Genomic DNA, 13,692 nt, shown 5'->3' on the forward strand with positions numbered 1-13,692 from the left:
TTCATGCTTTTCCTACGCACTTCTCAGTATTTGCTATTCAGACTTACCTTTTAAGTCGCGTAACGCACTTGCTGGGTGGCTAGCTTGGGCGCTCTGAATAAATTCCTGCTACGTGTGGTCTGAGTTCATAATGATTCAAATAGGCTACATGTCCCAAATTATTGCAATACTTTAGCTTAATATGATTCACTAATGCTAGCAACCCTCAGGAACAATTCACAAGGATGTGACAGATTAAAGAAAGGTCAACAGAATGAAAGTATGCCAAATAAATGTATGTGGCTGTTACTGACAGTGGCTCCCGGATAGTGGCTAATATTAACATGATACAAATTGTCAAATAAAACTGGAAAGCCCCACAGTTGAGGTGTCAAATACCCATAAAACCTAGCGGTCAAACAGGGAAATAGTTCCAACCATTTTTCCACCATTCATTTTTCCCACAGGGGATTTTAGAACACTTAACATAATACATTTGTAGTTCTTTATGATAGCCACATTAGCAGTTAATTAGCATTTAATTTTGGGGGGGTAAATACAGGCGAATTTTTTTATAAAAGTCACCTTGTCCTAGAGAGAATTACACGGTTACCATGCCAGGGTAAGCCAACAAGAAAACAAGGCCTTTTTAATTGTTTTTTAAAATCCCCTGTGGGGAATATGAATGGTGGAAAAACGATTGGAACCATTTCCCTGTTCGACCGCTAGTTCTTCTGGGTATTATGACTCCTACTGTGGTACTCTATTGGGATATTATGGGCGGTTAGACTTGTGGGCCTTCCTAACATTTTCATGACTTCCAATTTTTTTCTTGTAGTTTCTGTAGTGTAGTAGTTATCACGTTCGCCTCACACGCGGAAAGGTCCCCGGTTCGAAACCGGGCCTGGAAACAAATTTTAACAAAACAGATAGTGATGACAGAAACAGGGTCATAACTGAAAACAACGAACAAATACATAGGCCTGCAGAATACATGAATAGACCAGTCTTAGACATGTCTTTCAATAACCAGAGGCAGATAGTGATAACTTGAAAAAAAACGAAACAAATACATAGGCCTACAGAATACATGAATAGACCAGTCTTAGACATGTCTTTCAATAACCAGAGGTATGCAAAGTTATAAAACAGGTTGTTGGATCCTGGATGCTAATTGGTTAAGAGCAGGGAGTTGAAGCACCACCATCCCAGCATTCTGCGGGTAGTGCTGTTAGCGGATCCATTAGATTTTTAATGCGCATCCACTGTCCCACGGCCCAGCCAGTCAATTTATAAACTTCATCTCCCCTGGAAAATGTTGTCTAGACCAATGGTATTCAAACCTTTTCAGCAGGGGACACCATTTTTTCCTACAGAATTTCTGGGGTGCCCATTTTTTTGCAATCATTTCTTGTGATCCCACCCTAATACAACTTTAAATCGGTACGTTACATTTTTTTTTTACATCAACAAATAACCTTCATTACCCAATCAAATACTTTTTTTCTAATTAACTTTCTCAAAAACGTTTCTATATTGTCTCATACAATAATCTGTACTCATAATTTTTGTTCCTAAATAATGAATATATATATCCCCACTGCAGTTCCCCCCGACCCCGACTTTAAATATCACTGGTCTAGACAATATTTCCCAATGCCCTAGGCTAGCATATGGTTTGAAACAGTTGAGGTTTGTCTAAACCTTGCTGTCTGCCTCTCCGACCTGTGGATCAATGTTGCCGTTTTTTTGGTGACCTCCACCTTGCGATGTGTATGAATGTGACCAGCATGACAGCTTCTCTCAGCCTCCAGTATTTATGCTGCAGTAGTTATGTGTCGGGTGGGCTAGGGTCAGTCTGTTACATCTGGAGTATTTCTTGTCTTATCCGGTGTCTGTGTGAATGTAAATATGCTCTCTCTAATTCTCTCTTTCTTTCTTTCTTTCTTTCTCTCGGAGGACCTGAGCCTAGGACTACTGGCACGATGACTCCTTGCTGTCCCAGTCCACCTGGCCATTGCTGCTGCTCCAGTTTCAATGTTCTGCCTGCGGGCTACGGAACCCTGACCTGTTCACGGACGTGCTTGTTGCACCCTCGACAATTACTATGATTATTATTATTTGACCATGCTGGTCATTTACGAACAATTTTTAACATCTTGACTATGTTCTGTTATAATATCCCCCGGCACAGCCAGAAGAGGACTGGCCACACCTCATAGCCTGGTTCCTCTCTAGGTTTCTTCCTAGGTTTTTGGCCTTTCTCAGGAGTTTTTCCTAGGGAGTTTTTCCAGCCACCGTGCTTTCTTTCACATGCATTGCTTGCTGTTTGGGGTTTTAGGCTGGGTTTCTGTACAGCACTTTGAGATTTCAGCTGATGTACGAAGGGCTATATAAATAAATTTGATTTGATTTGATTTTGATTTGATTCTCTGAGCCAGGCAAATTAATTGATCAGGGTCATTATAATGGATATATCCAAAGAAATGGGCAATATAATCCAAGGGTAAAACAAACAAAAGTTGCAGACAGTTTTCTGTCATTTCAGGCTGCTTGATGTGATTGTGTGATAGATTTAGTTGGCTGGCTAGCAAGGAAAAGTAGCTAGCCTGCATAGCTACAGTGCATTCGGAAAGTATTCAGACCCCTTACTTTTTTCCACTTTTGTTACGTTACAGCCTTATTCTGAAAATGGATTAAGTCAAATAAAATCTATCTACACACAATACCCCATAATGACAAAGCGATAACATATCATTTTTAATTCATAAAAAAAGATTTTAAAAAATACCTTATTACATACGTTTTCAGACCCTTGCTATGAGGCTGGAAATTGAGCTCAGGTCCATCCTGTTTCCATTGATCATCCTTGAGATGTTTCTACAACTTGATTGGAGTCCACCTGTGGTAAATTCAATGGATTGGTCATGATTTGAAAAGGCACACACCTGTCTGTCTATATAAGGTTCCACAGTTGACAGTGCATGTCAGAGCATAAACTAAGCCATGAGGTGAAGGAATTGTCCCTAGAGCTCCGAGACAGGATTGTGTCGAGGCACAGACGTGGGGAAGGGTACCGATACATTTCTGCAGCATTGAAGGTACCCAAGAACACAGTGGCTTCCATCATTCTTTAAAAGGAAGAAGTTTGGAACCACCAAGACTCTTCCAAGAGCCGGCTGCTCAGCCAAACCATCCTACGGTGAATCAGCCCTTATTCAGGAGTTATTCACACGATTAATTCCGGGATCTCAAGCCTTATTGCTTAGTTAATGGAACTAAGTCATTTCTGACTCATTAGGTTCTGAGAGCTTATTCAGGAGTTATTCACACGATAATTCCCAGGATCTCAAGCCTTATTGCTTAGTTAATGAGCTAAGTCATTTCTGACTTCATTAGGTTCTGAGAGCGATAAATGCCCCACCCACCCACCCACCCAGCCAAAGTCACACCCTTAGTATCCTACTCATGCAGTTTCCGTAGTGTAGCGGTTATCACGTTCGCCTAACACGCGAAAGGAGACCCGGGCGGAAGCACATTTTAACAAATTAGACAGTAAGCCTATTCACTTAGGGCTCGATCCCCAATTTAGGAATTCATGCTTTTCCTACGCACTTCTCAGTATTTGCTATTCAGACTTACCCTTTTAAGTCGCGTTAACGCACTCTGCTGGGGTGGCTAGCTTGGGCGCTCTGAATAAATTCCTGCTACGTGTGGTCTGAGTTCCATAATGATTCAAAAGGCTACCATGTCCCAAATTATTGCAATACTTTAGCTTAATATGATTCACTAATGCTAGCAACCCTCAGGAACAATTCACAAGGATGTGACAGATTAAAGAAAGGTCAACGGAATGACACAGTATGCCAAAATAATGTATGTGGCTGTTACTGACAGTGGCTCCCGATAGTGGCTAATATTTAACATGATACAATTGTCAAATAAAACTGGGAAAAGCCCCACAGTGGAGGTGTCATAATAACCATAAAACCTAGCGGTCAAACAGGGAAATGGTTCCAACCATTTTCCACCATTCATTTTTCCCATAGGGATTTTAGAAACACTTAAAATAATACATTTGTAGTTCTTTATGATAGCCACATTAGCAGTTAATTAGCATTTAATTTTGGGGGGGTAAATACAGGCGAATATTTTTTATAAAAGTCACCTTGTCCTAGAGGAGAATTACACGGTTACCATGCCAGGGTAAGCCAACAAGAAACACAGGCCTTTTTTAATTGTTTTTAAAATCCCCTGTGGGAATATGAATGGTGGAAAAACGATTGGAACCATTTCCCTGTTCGACCGCTAGTTCTTCTGGGTATTATGACTCCTACTGTGGTACTCTATTTGGGATATTATGGGCGGTAGACCTTGTGGGCATTCCTAACATTTTCCATGACTTCCAATTTTTTTCTTGTAGTTTCTGTAGTGTAGTGGTTATCACGTTCGCCTCACACGCGAAGGTCCCCGGTTCGAAACCGGGCGGAAACAATTTTAACAAAACAGATAGTGATGACAGAAACAGGGTCATAACTGAAAAAAACGAAACAAATACATAGGCCTGCAGAATACATGAATAGACCAGTCTTAGACATGTCTTTCAATAACCAGAGGCAGATAGTGATAACTGAAAAAAAAACGAAACAAATACATAGGCCTACAGAATACATGAATAGACCAGTCTTAGACATGTCTTTCAATAACCAGAGGTAATGCAAAGTTATAAAACAGGTTGTTTGGGATCCTGGATGCTAATTGGTTAAGAGCAGGGAGTGAAGCACCCACCATCCCAGCATTCTGCGGGTAGTGCCTGTTAGCGGATCCATTAGATTTATAAATGCGCATCCACTGTCCCACGGCCCAGCCAGTCAATTTATAAACTTCATCTCCCCTGGAAAATGTGTCTAGACCAATGGTATTCAAACCTTTTCAGCAGGGACACCATTTTTTCCTACAGAATTTCTGGGGTGCCCATTTTTTTGCAATCATTTCTTGTGATCCCACCCCAAATACAACTTTGAAATCGGTACGTTATATTTTTTTTTTACATCAACAAATAACCTTCAATTACCTTATCAAATACTTTTTTTCTAATTAACTTTCTCAAAAACGTTTCTATATTGTCTCATACAATAATCTGTACTATAATTTTTTGTTCCTAAATAATGAATATATATATCCCCACTGCAGTCCCCCCGACCCCGACTTTAAATATCACTGGTCTAGACAATATTTCCCCAATGCCCCTAGGCTAGCATATGGTTTGAAACAGTTGAGGTTTGTCTAAACCTTGCTGTCTGCCTCTCCGACCTGTGGATCAATGTTGCCGTTTTTTTGGTGACCTCCACCGTGCGATGTGTATGAATGTGACCAGAATGACAGCTTCCTGAGACAGGCAAATTAATTTATCAGGGTCATTATAATGGATATATCCAAAGAAATGGCAATATAATCCAAGGTAAAACAAACAAAAGTGCAGACAGTTTTCTGTCATTCAGCTTCTTGATGTGATTGTGTGATAGATTTAGTTGGCTGGCTAGCAAAGGAAAAGTAGCTAGCCTGCATAGCTACAGTGCATTCGGAAAGTATTCAGACCCCTTACTTTTTTCCACATTTTGTTACGTTACAGCCTTATTCTGAAAATGGATTAAGTCAAATAAAATCTATCTACACACAATACCCCATAATGACAAAGCGATAACATATCATTTTTTAATTCATAAAAAAATATTTTAAAAAATACCTTATTTACATACGTTTTCAGACCCTTTGCTATGAGGCTGGAAATTGAGCTCAGGTCCATCCTGTTTCCATTGATCATCCTTGAGATGTTTCTACAACTTGATTGGAGTCCACCTGTGGTAAATTCAATGGATTGGTCATGATTTGAAAAGGCACACACCTGTCTGTCTATAAGGTTCCACAGTGACAGTGCATGTCAGAGCATAAACTAAGCCATGAGGTGGAAGGAATTGTCCCTAGAGCTCCGAGACAGGATTGTGTCGAGGCACAGACGTGGGGAAGGGTACCGATACATTTCTGCAGCATTGAAGGTACCCAAGAACACAGTGGCTTCCATCATTCTTAAAAGGAAGAAGTTTGGAACCACCAAGACTCTTCCAAGAGCCGGCTGCTCAGCCAAACCATCCCTACGGTGAATCAGCCCTTATTCAGGAGTTATTCACACGATAATTCCCGGGATCTCAAGCCTTATTGCTTAGTTAATGGACTAAGTCATTTCTGACTTCATTAGGTTCTGAGAGCTTATTCAGGAGTTATTCACACGATAATTCCCAGGATCTCAAGCCTTATTGCTTAGTTAATGAGCTAAGTCATTTCTGACTTCATTAGGTTCTGAGAGCGATAAATGCCCCACCCACCCACCCACCCAGCCAAAGTCACACCCTTAGTATCCTACTCATGCAGTTTCCGTAGTGTAGCGGTTATCACGTTCGCCTAACACGCGAAAGGAGACCGGGCGGAAACACATTATAACAAATTAGACAGTAAGCCTATTCAACTTAGGGCTCGATCCCAATTTAGGAATTCATGCTTTTCCTACGCACTTCTCAGTATTTGCTATTCAGACTTACCCTTTTAAGTCGCGTAACGCACTCTGCTGGGGTGGCTAGCTTGGGCGCTCTGAATAAATTCCTGCTACGTGTGGTCTGAGTTCCATAATGATTCAAATAGGCTACATGTCCCAAATTATTGCAATACTTTTAGCTTAATATGATTCACTAATGCTAGCAACCCTCAGGAACAATTCACAAGGATGTGACAGATTAAAGAAAGGTCAACAGAATGAAAGTATGCCAAAATAAATGTATGTGGCTGTTACTGACAGTGGCTCCCGATAGTGGCTAATATTTAACATGATACAAATTGTCAAATAAAACTGGGAAAAGCCCCACAGTAGGAGTCATAATACCCATAAGAACTAGCGGTCAAACAGGGAAATAGTTCCAACCATTTTTCCACCATTCATTTTTCCCACAGGGGATTTTAGAAACACTTAAAATAATACATTTGTAGTTCTTTATGATAGCCACATTAGCAGTTAATTAGCATTTAATTTTGGGGGGGTAAATACAGGCGAATATTTTTTATAAAAGTCACCTTGTCCTAGAGAGAATTACACGGTTACCATGCCAGGGTAAGCCAACAAGAAACACAGGCCTTTTTTTAATTGTTTTTAAAATCCCCTGTGGGGAATATGAATGGTGGAAAAACGATTGGAACCATTTCCCTGTTCGACCGCTAGTTCTTCTGGGTATTATGACTCCTACTGTGGTACTCTATTTGGGATATTATGGGCGGTAGACTTGTGGGCATTCCTAACATTTTCCATGACTTCAATTTTTTTCTTGTAGTTTCCTGTAGTGTAGTGGTTATCACGTTCGCCTCACACGCGAAAGGTCCCCGGTTCGAAACCGGGCGGGAAACAAATTTTTAACAAAACAGATAGTGATGACAGAAACAGGGTCATAACTGAAAAAAACGAAACAAATACATAGGCCTGCAGAATACATGAATAGACCAGTCTTAGACATGTCTTTCAATAACCAGAGGCAGATAGTGATAACTGAAAAAAAACGAAACAAATACATAGGCCTACAGAATACATGAATAGACCAGTCTTAGACATGTCTTTCAATAACCAGAGGTAATGCAAGTTATAAAACAGGTTGTTTGGATCCTGGATGCTAATTGGTTAAGAGCAGGGAGTTGAAGCACCACCATCCCAGCATTCTGCGGGTAGTGCCTGTAGCGGATTCCATTAGATTATAAATGCGCATTCCACTGTCCCACGGCCCAGCCAGTCAATTTATAAACTTCATCTCCCCTGGAAAAATGTGTCTAGACCAATGGTATTCAAACCTTTTCAGCAGGGACACCATTTTTTCCTACAGAATTTCTGGGGTGCCCATTTTTTTGCAATCATTTCTTGTGATCCCACCCCTAAATACAACTTTAAAATCGGTACGTTACATTTTTTTTTACATCAACAAATAACCTTCAATTACCCAATCAAATACTTTTTTTCTAATTAACTTTCTCAAAAACGTTTCTATATTGTCTCATACAATAATCTGTACTCATAATTTTTTGTTCCTAAATAATGAATATATATATCCCCACTGCAGTCCCCCCGACCCCGACTTTAAATATCACTGGTCTAGACAATATTTCCCAATGCCCCTAGGCTAGCATATGGTTTGAAACAGTTGAGGTTTGTCTAAACCTTGCTGTCTGCCTCTCGACCTGTGGATCAATGTTGCCGTTTTTTTGGTGACCTCCACCTTGCGATGTGTATGAATGTGACCAAATGACAGCTTCTCTCAGCCTCCAGTATTTATGCTGCAGTAGTTATGTGTCGGGGGCTAGGGTCAGTCTGTTACATCTGGAGTATTCTCTTGTCTTATCCGGTGTCCTGTGAATGTAAATGCTCTCTCTAATTCTCTCTTTCTTTCTTTCTTTCTTTCTCTCGGAGGACCTGAGCCCTAGGACTACCTGGCACGATGACTCCTTGCTGTCCCCAGTCCACCTGGCCATGCTGCTGCTCCAGTTTCAACTGTTCTGCCTGCGGCTACGGAACCCTGACCTGTTCACCGGACGTGCTTGTTGCACCCTCCAATTACTATGATTATTATTTGACCATGCTGGTCATTTACGAACATTTTAACATCTTGACTATGTTCTGTTATAATATCCACCCGGCACAGCCAGAAGAGGACTGGCCACCCCTCATAGCCTGGTTCCTCTCTAGGTTTCTTCCTAGTTTTTGGCCTTTCTCAGGAGTTTTTCCTAGGGAGTTTTCCCAGCCACCGGCTTCTTTCACATGCATTGCTTGCTGTTTGGGGTTTTAGGCTGGGTTTCTGTACAGCACTTTGAGATTTCAGCTGATGTACGAAGGGCTATATAAATAAATTTGATTTGATTTGATTTGATTTATTCTCTGAGCCAGGCAAATTAATTGATCAGGTCATTATAATGGATATCCCAAAGAAATGGCAATATAATCCAAGGTAAAACAAACAAAAGTGCAGACAGTTTTCTGTCATTTCAGCTGCTTGATGTGATTGTGTGATAGATTTAGTTGGCTGGCTAGCAAAGGAAAAGTAGCTAGCCTGCATAGCTACAGTGCATTCGGAAAGTATTCAGACCCCTTACTTTTTCCACATTTGTTACGTTACAGCCTTATTCTGAAAATGGATTAAGTCAAATAAAATCTATCTACACACAATACCCCATAATGACAAAGCGATAACATATCATTTTTAATTCATAAAAAAAGATTTAAAAAATACCTTATTTACATACGTTTTCAGACCCTTTGCTATGAGGCTGGAAATTGAGCTCAGGTCCATCCTGTTTCCATTGATCATCCTTGAGATGTTTCTACAACTTGATTGGAGTCCACCTGTGGTAAATTCAATGGATTGGTCATGATTTGAAAAGGCACACACCTGTCTGTCTATATAAGGTTCCACAGTTGACAGTGCATGTCAGAGCATAAACTAAGCCATGAGGTGGAAGGAATTGTCCCTAGAGCTCCGAGACAGGATTGTGTCGAGGCACAGACGTGGGGAAGGGTACGATACATTTCTGCAGCATTGAAGGTACCCAAGAACACAGTGGCTTCCATCATTCTTAAAAGGAAGAAGTTTGGAACCACCAAGACTCTTCCAAGAGCCGGCCTGCTCAGCCAAACCATCCCTACGGTGAATCAGCCCTTATTCAGGAGTTATTCACACGATAATTCCCGGGATCTCAAGCCTATTGCTAGTTAAGGACCTAAGTCATTTCTGACTTCTTAGGTTCTGAGAGCTTATTCAGGAGTATTCACACGATAATTCCCAGGATCTCAAGCCCTTATTGCTTAGTTACTGAGCTAAGTCATTTCTGACTCATTAGTTCTGCGAGCGATAACATGCCCCCCCACCCACCCACCCAGCCAAAGTCACACCCTTTAGTATCCTACTCATGCAGTTTTCCGTAGTGTAGCGGTTATCACGTTCGCTAACACGCGAAAGGAGACGGGCGGGAAGCACATTTTAACAATAGACCAGTAAGCCTATTCACTTAGGGCTCGATACCCAATTTAGGAATTCATGCTTTTCCTACGCACTTCTCAGTATTTGCTATTTCAGACTTACCACTTTTAAGTCGCGTAACGCACTCTGCTGGGGTGGCTAGCTTGGGCGCTCTGAATAAATTCTGCTACGTGTGGTCTGAGTTCCATAATGATTCAAATAGGCTACATGTCCCAAATTATTGCAATACTTTAGCTTAATATGATTCACTAATGCTAGCAACCCTCAGGAACAATTCACAAGGATGTGACAGATTAAAGAAAGGTCAACAGAATGAAAGTATGCCAAATAAATGTATGTGGCTGTTACTGACAGTGGCTCCCGATAGTGGCTAATATTTAACATGATACAAATTGTCAAATAAAACTGGGAAAAGCCCCACAGTGGAGGTGTCATAATACCCATAAGAACTAGCGGTCGAACAGGGAAATGGTTCCAACCATTTTTCCACCATTCATTTTTCCCATAGGGGATTTTAGAAACACTTAAAATAATACATTTGTAGTTCTTTATGATCGCCACATTAGCAGTTAATTAGCATTTAATTTTGGGGGGGTAAATACAGGCGAATATTTTTTTTAAAAGTCACCTTGTCCTAGAGAGAATTACACGGTTACCATGCCAGGGTAAGCCAACAAGAAACACAGGCCTTTTTTAATTGTTTTTAAAATCCCTGTGGGGAATATGAATGGTGGAAAAAAGATTGGAACCATTTCCATGTTCGACCGCTAGTTCTTCTGGGTATTATGACTCCTACTGTGGTACTCTATTTGGGATATTATGGGCGGTAGACTTGTGGGCATTCCTAACATTTTCCATGACTTCCACTCTTTTTCTTGTAGTTTCCGTAGTGTAGTGGTTATCACGTTCGCCTCACACTGTGGAAGGTCCCCCTGTTCGAAACCGGGTTGGAAACTAATTTTAACAAACAGATAGTGATGACAGAAACAGGGTCATAACTGAAAAAAACGAAACAAATACATAGGCCTGCAGAATACATGAATAGACCAGTCTTAGACATGTCTTTTCAATAACCAGAGGCAGATAGTGATAACTGAAAAAAAACGAAACAAATACATAGGCCTACAGAATACATGAATAGACCAGTCTTAGACATGTCTTTCAATAACCAGAGGCAATGCAATGTTATAAAACAGGTTGTTTGGATCCTGGATGCTAATTGGTTAATAGCAGGGAGTTGAAGCACCACCATCCCAGCATTCTGCGGGTAGTGCCTGTTAGCGGTTCCATTAGATTTATAAATGCGCATCCACTGTCCCACGGCCCAGCCAGTCAATTTATAAACTTCATCTCCCCTGGAAAAATGTGTCTAGACCAATGGTATTCAAACCTTTTCAGCAGGGACACCATTTTTTCCTACAGAATTTCTGGGGTGCCCATTTTTTTGCAATCATTTCTTGTGATCCCACCCCAAATACAACTTTAAATCGGTACGTTACATTTTTTTTTTACATCAACAAATAACCTTCAATTACCCAATCAAATACTTTTTTTCTAATTAACTTTCTCAAAAACGTTTCTATATTGTCTCATACAATAATCTGTACTCATAATTTTTTGTTCCTAAATAATGAATATATATATCCCACTGCAGTCCCCCCGACCCCGACTTAAATATCATGGTCTAGACAATATTTCCAATGCCCCTAGGCTAGCATATGGTTTGAAACAGTTGAGGTTTGTCTAAACCTTGCTGTCTGCCTCTCCGACCTGTGGATCAATGTTGCCGTTTTTTTGGTGACCTCCACCGTGTGATGTGTATGAATGTGACCAGAATGACAGCTTCTCTGAGACAGGCAAATTAATTTATCAGGGTCATTATAATGGATATATCCAAAGAAATGGCAATATTAATCCAAGGTAAAACAAACAAAAGTGCAGACAGTTTTCTGTCATTTCAGCTGCTTGATGTGATTGTGTGATAGATTTAGTTTGCTGGCTAGCAAAGGAAAAGTAGCTAGCCTGCATAGCTACAGTGCATTCGGAAAGTATTCAGACCCCTTACTTTTTTCCACATTTTGTTACGTTACAGCCTTATTCTGAAATGGATTAAGTCAAATAAAATCTATCTACACCAATACCCCATAATGACAAAGCGATAACATATCATTTTTAATTCATAAAAAAGATTTAAAAAATACCTTATTTACATACGTTTTCAGAACCTTTGCTATGAGGCTGGAAATTGAGCTCAGGTCCATCCTGTTTTCCATTGATCATCCTTGAGATGTTTCTACAACTTGATTGGAGTCCACCTGTGGTAAATTCAATGGATTGGTCATGATTTGAAAAGGCACACACCTGTCTGTCTATATAAGGTTCCACAGTTGACAGGCATGTCAGAGCATAAACTAAGCCATGAGGTGGAAGGAATTGTCCCTAGAGCTCCGAGACAGGATTGTGTCGAGGCACAGACGTGGGGAAGGGTACCGATACATTTCTGCAGCATTGAAGGTACCCAAGAACACAGTGGCTTCCATCATTCTTAAAAGGAAGAAGTTTGGAACCACCAAGACTCTTCCAAGAGCCAGCTGCTCAGCCAAACCATCCCTACGGTGAATCAGCCCTTATTCAGGAGTTATTCACACGATAATTCCCGGGATCTCAAGCCTTATTGCTTAGTTAATGGACTAAGTCATTTCTGACTTCATTAGGTTCTGAGAGCGATAAATGCCCCACCCACCCAGCCACCCACCCAGCCAAAGTCACACCCTTAGTATCCTACTCATGCAGTTTCTGTAGTGTAGTGGTTATCACGTTCGCCTAACACGCGAAAGGTCCCCGGTTCGAGACCGGGCAGAAACACATTATAACAAATTAGACAGTAAGCCTATTCACTTAGGGCTCGATCCCAATTTAGGAATTCATTCTTTTCCTACGCACTTCTCAGTATTTGCTATTCAGACTTACCCTTTTAAGTCGCGTAACGCACTCTGCTGGGGTGGCTAGCTTGGGCGCTCTGAATAAATTCCTGCTACGTGTGGTCTGAGTTCCATAATGATTCAAATAGGCTACATGTCCCAAATTATTGCAATACTTTAGCTTAATATGATTCACTAATGCTAGCAACCCTCAGGAACAATCACAGGATGTGACAGATTAAAGAAGTCAACGGAATGAAAGTATGCCAAATAAATGTATGTGGCTGTTACTGACAGTGGCTCCCGATAGTGGCTAATATTTAAAATGATACAAATTGTCAAATAAAACTGGGAAAAGCCCCACAGTGGAGGTGTCATAATACCCATAAAACTTAGCGGTCAAACAGGGAAATGGTTCCAACCATTTTTCCACCATTCATTTTTCCCATAAGGGATTTTAGAAACACTTAAAATAATACATTTGTAGTTCTTATGATCGCCACATTAGCAGTTAATTAGCATTTATTTTGGGGGGATAAATACAGGCGAATATTTTTTCTAAAAGTCACCTTGTCCTAGAGAGAATTACACGGTTACCATGCCAGGGTAAGCCAACAAGAAACACAGGCCTTTTTGAATTGTTTTTAAAATCCCCTGTGGGGAATATGAATGGTGGAAAAACGATTGGAACCATTTCCCTGTTCGACCGCTAGTTCTTATGGGTATTATGA

The 13,692-nt window shown here is 40.6% G+C and overlaps 3 non-coding genes across 3 annotated transcripts; all 3 read left to right on the forward strand.

Moving 5' to 3' along the window:
- Nucleotides 1–4,401: 4,401 nt before the first annotated feature.
- On the forward strand, nucleotides 4,402–4,473 carry trnav-cac (transfer RNA valine (anticodon CAC)). The gene has a single exon. It is a non-coding gene; the product is annotated as a tRNA-Val (tRNA).
- Nucleotides 4,474–7,355: 2,882 nt separating this feature from the next.
- trnav-cac (transfer RNA valine (anticodon CAC)) lies at nucleotides 7,356–7,428 on the forward strand. Its single transcript has one exon. It is a non-coding gene; the product is annotated as a tRNA-Val (tRNA).
- Nucleotides 7,429–12,832: 5,404 nt separating this feature from the next.
- trnav-aac (transfer RNA valine (anticodon AAC)) lies at nucleotides 12,833–12,905 on the forward strand. Its single transcript has one exon. It is a non-coding gene; the product is annotated as a tRNA-Val (tRNA).
- The last annotated feature ends 787 nt before the right edge of the window (nucleotides 12,906–13,692 follow it).

Source organism: Salmo trutta, unplaced genomic scaffold (genome assembly GCF_901001165.1).
Source record: "Salmo trutta unplaced genomic scaffold, fSalTru1.1, whole genome shotgun sequence".
NCBI classification, from domain to species: Eukaryota; Metazoa; Chordata; class Actinopteri; order Salmoniformes; family Salmonidae; genus Salmo; species Salmo trutta.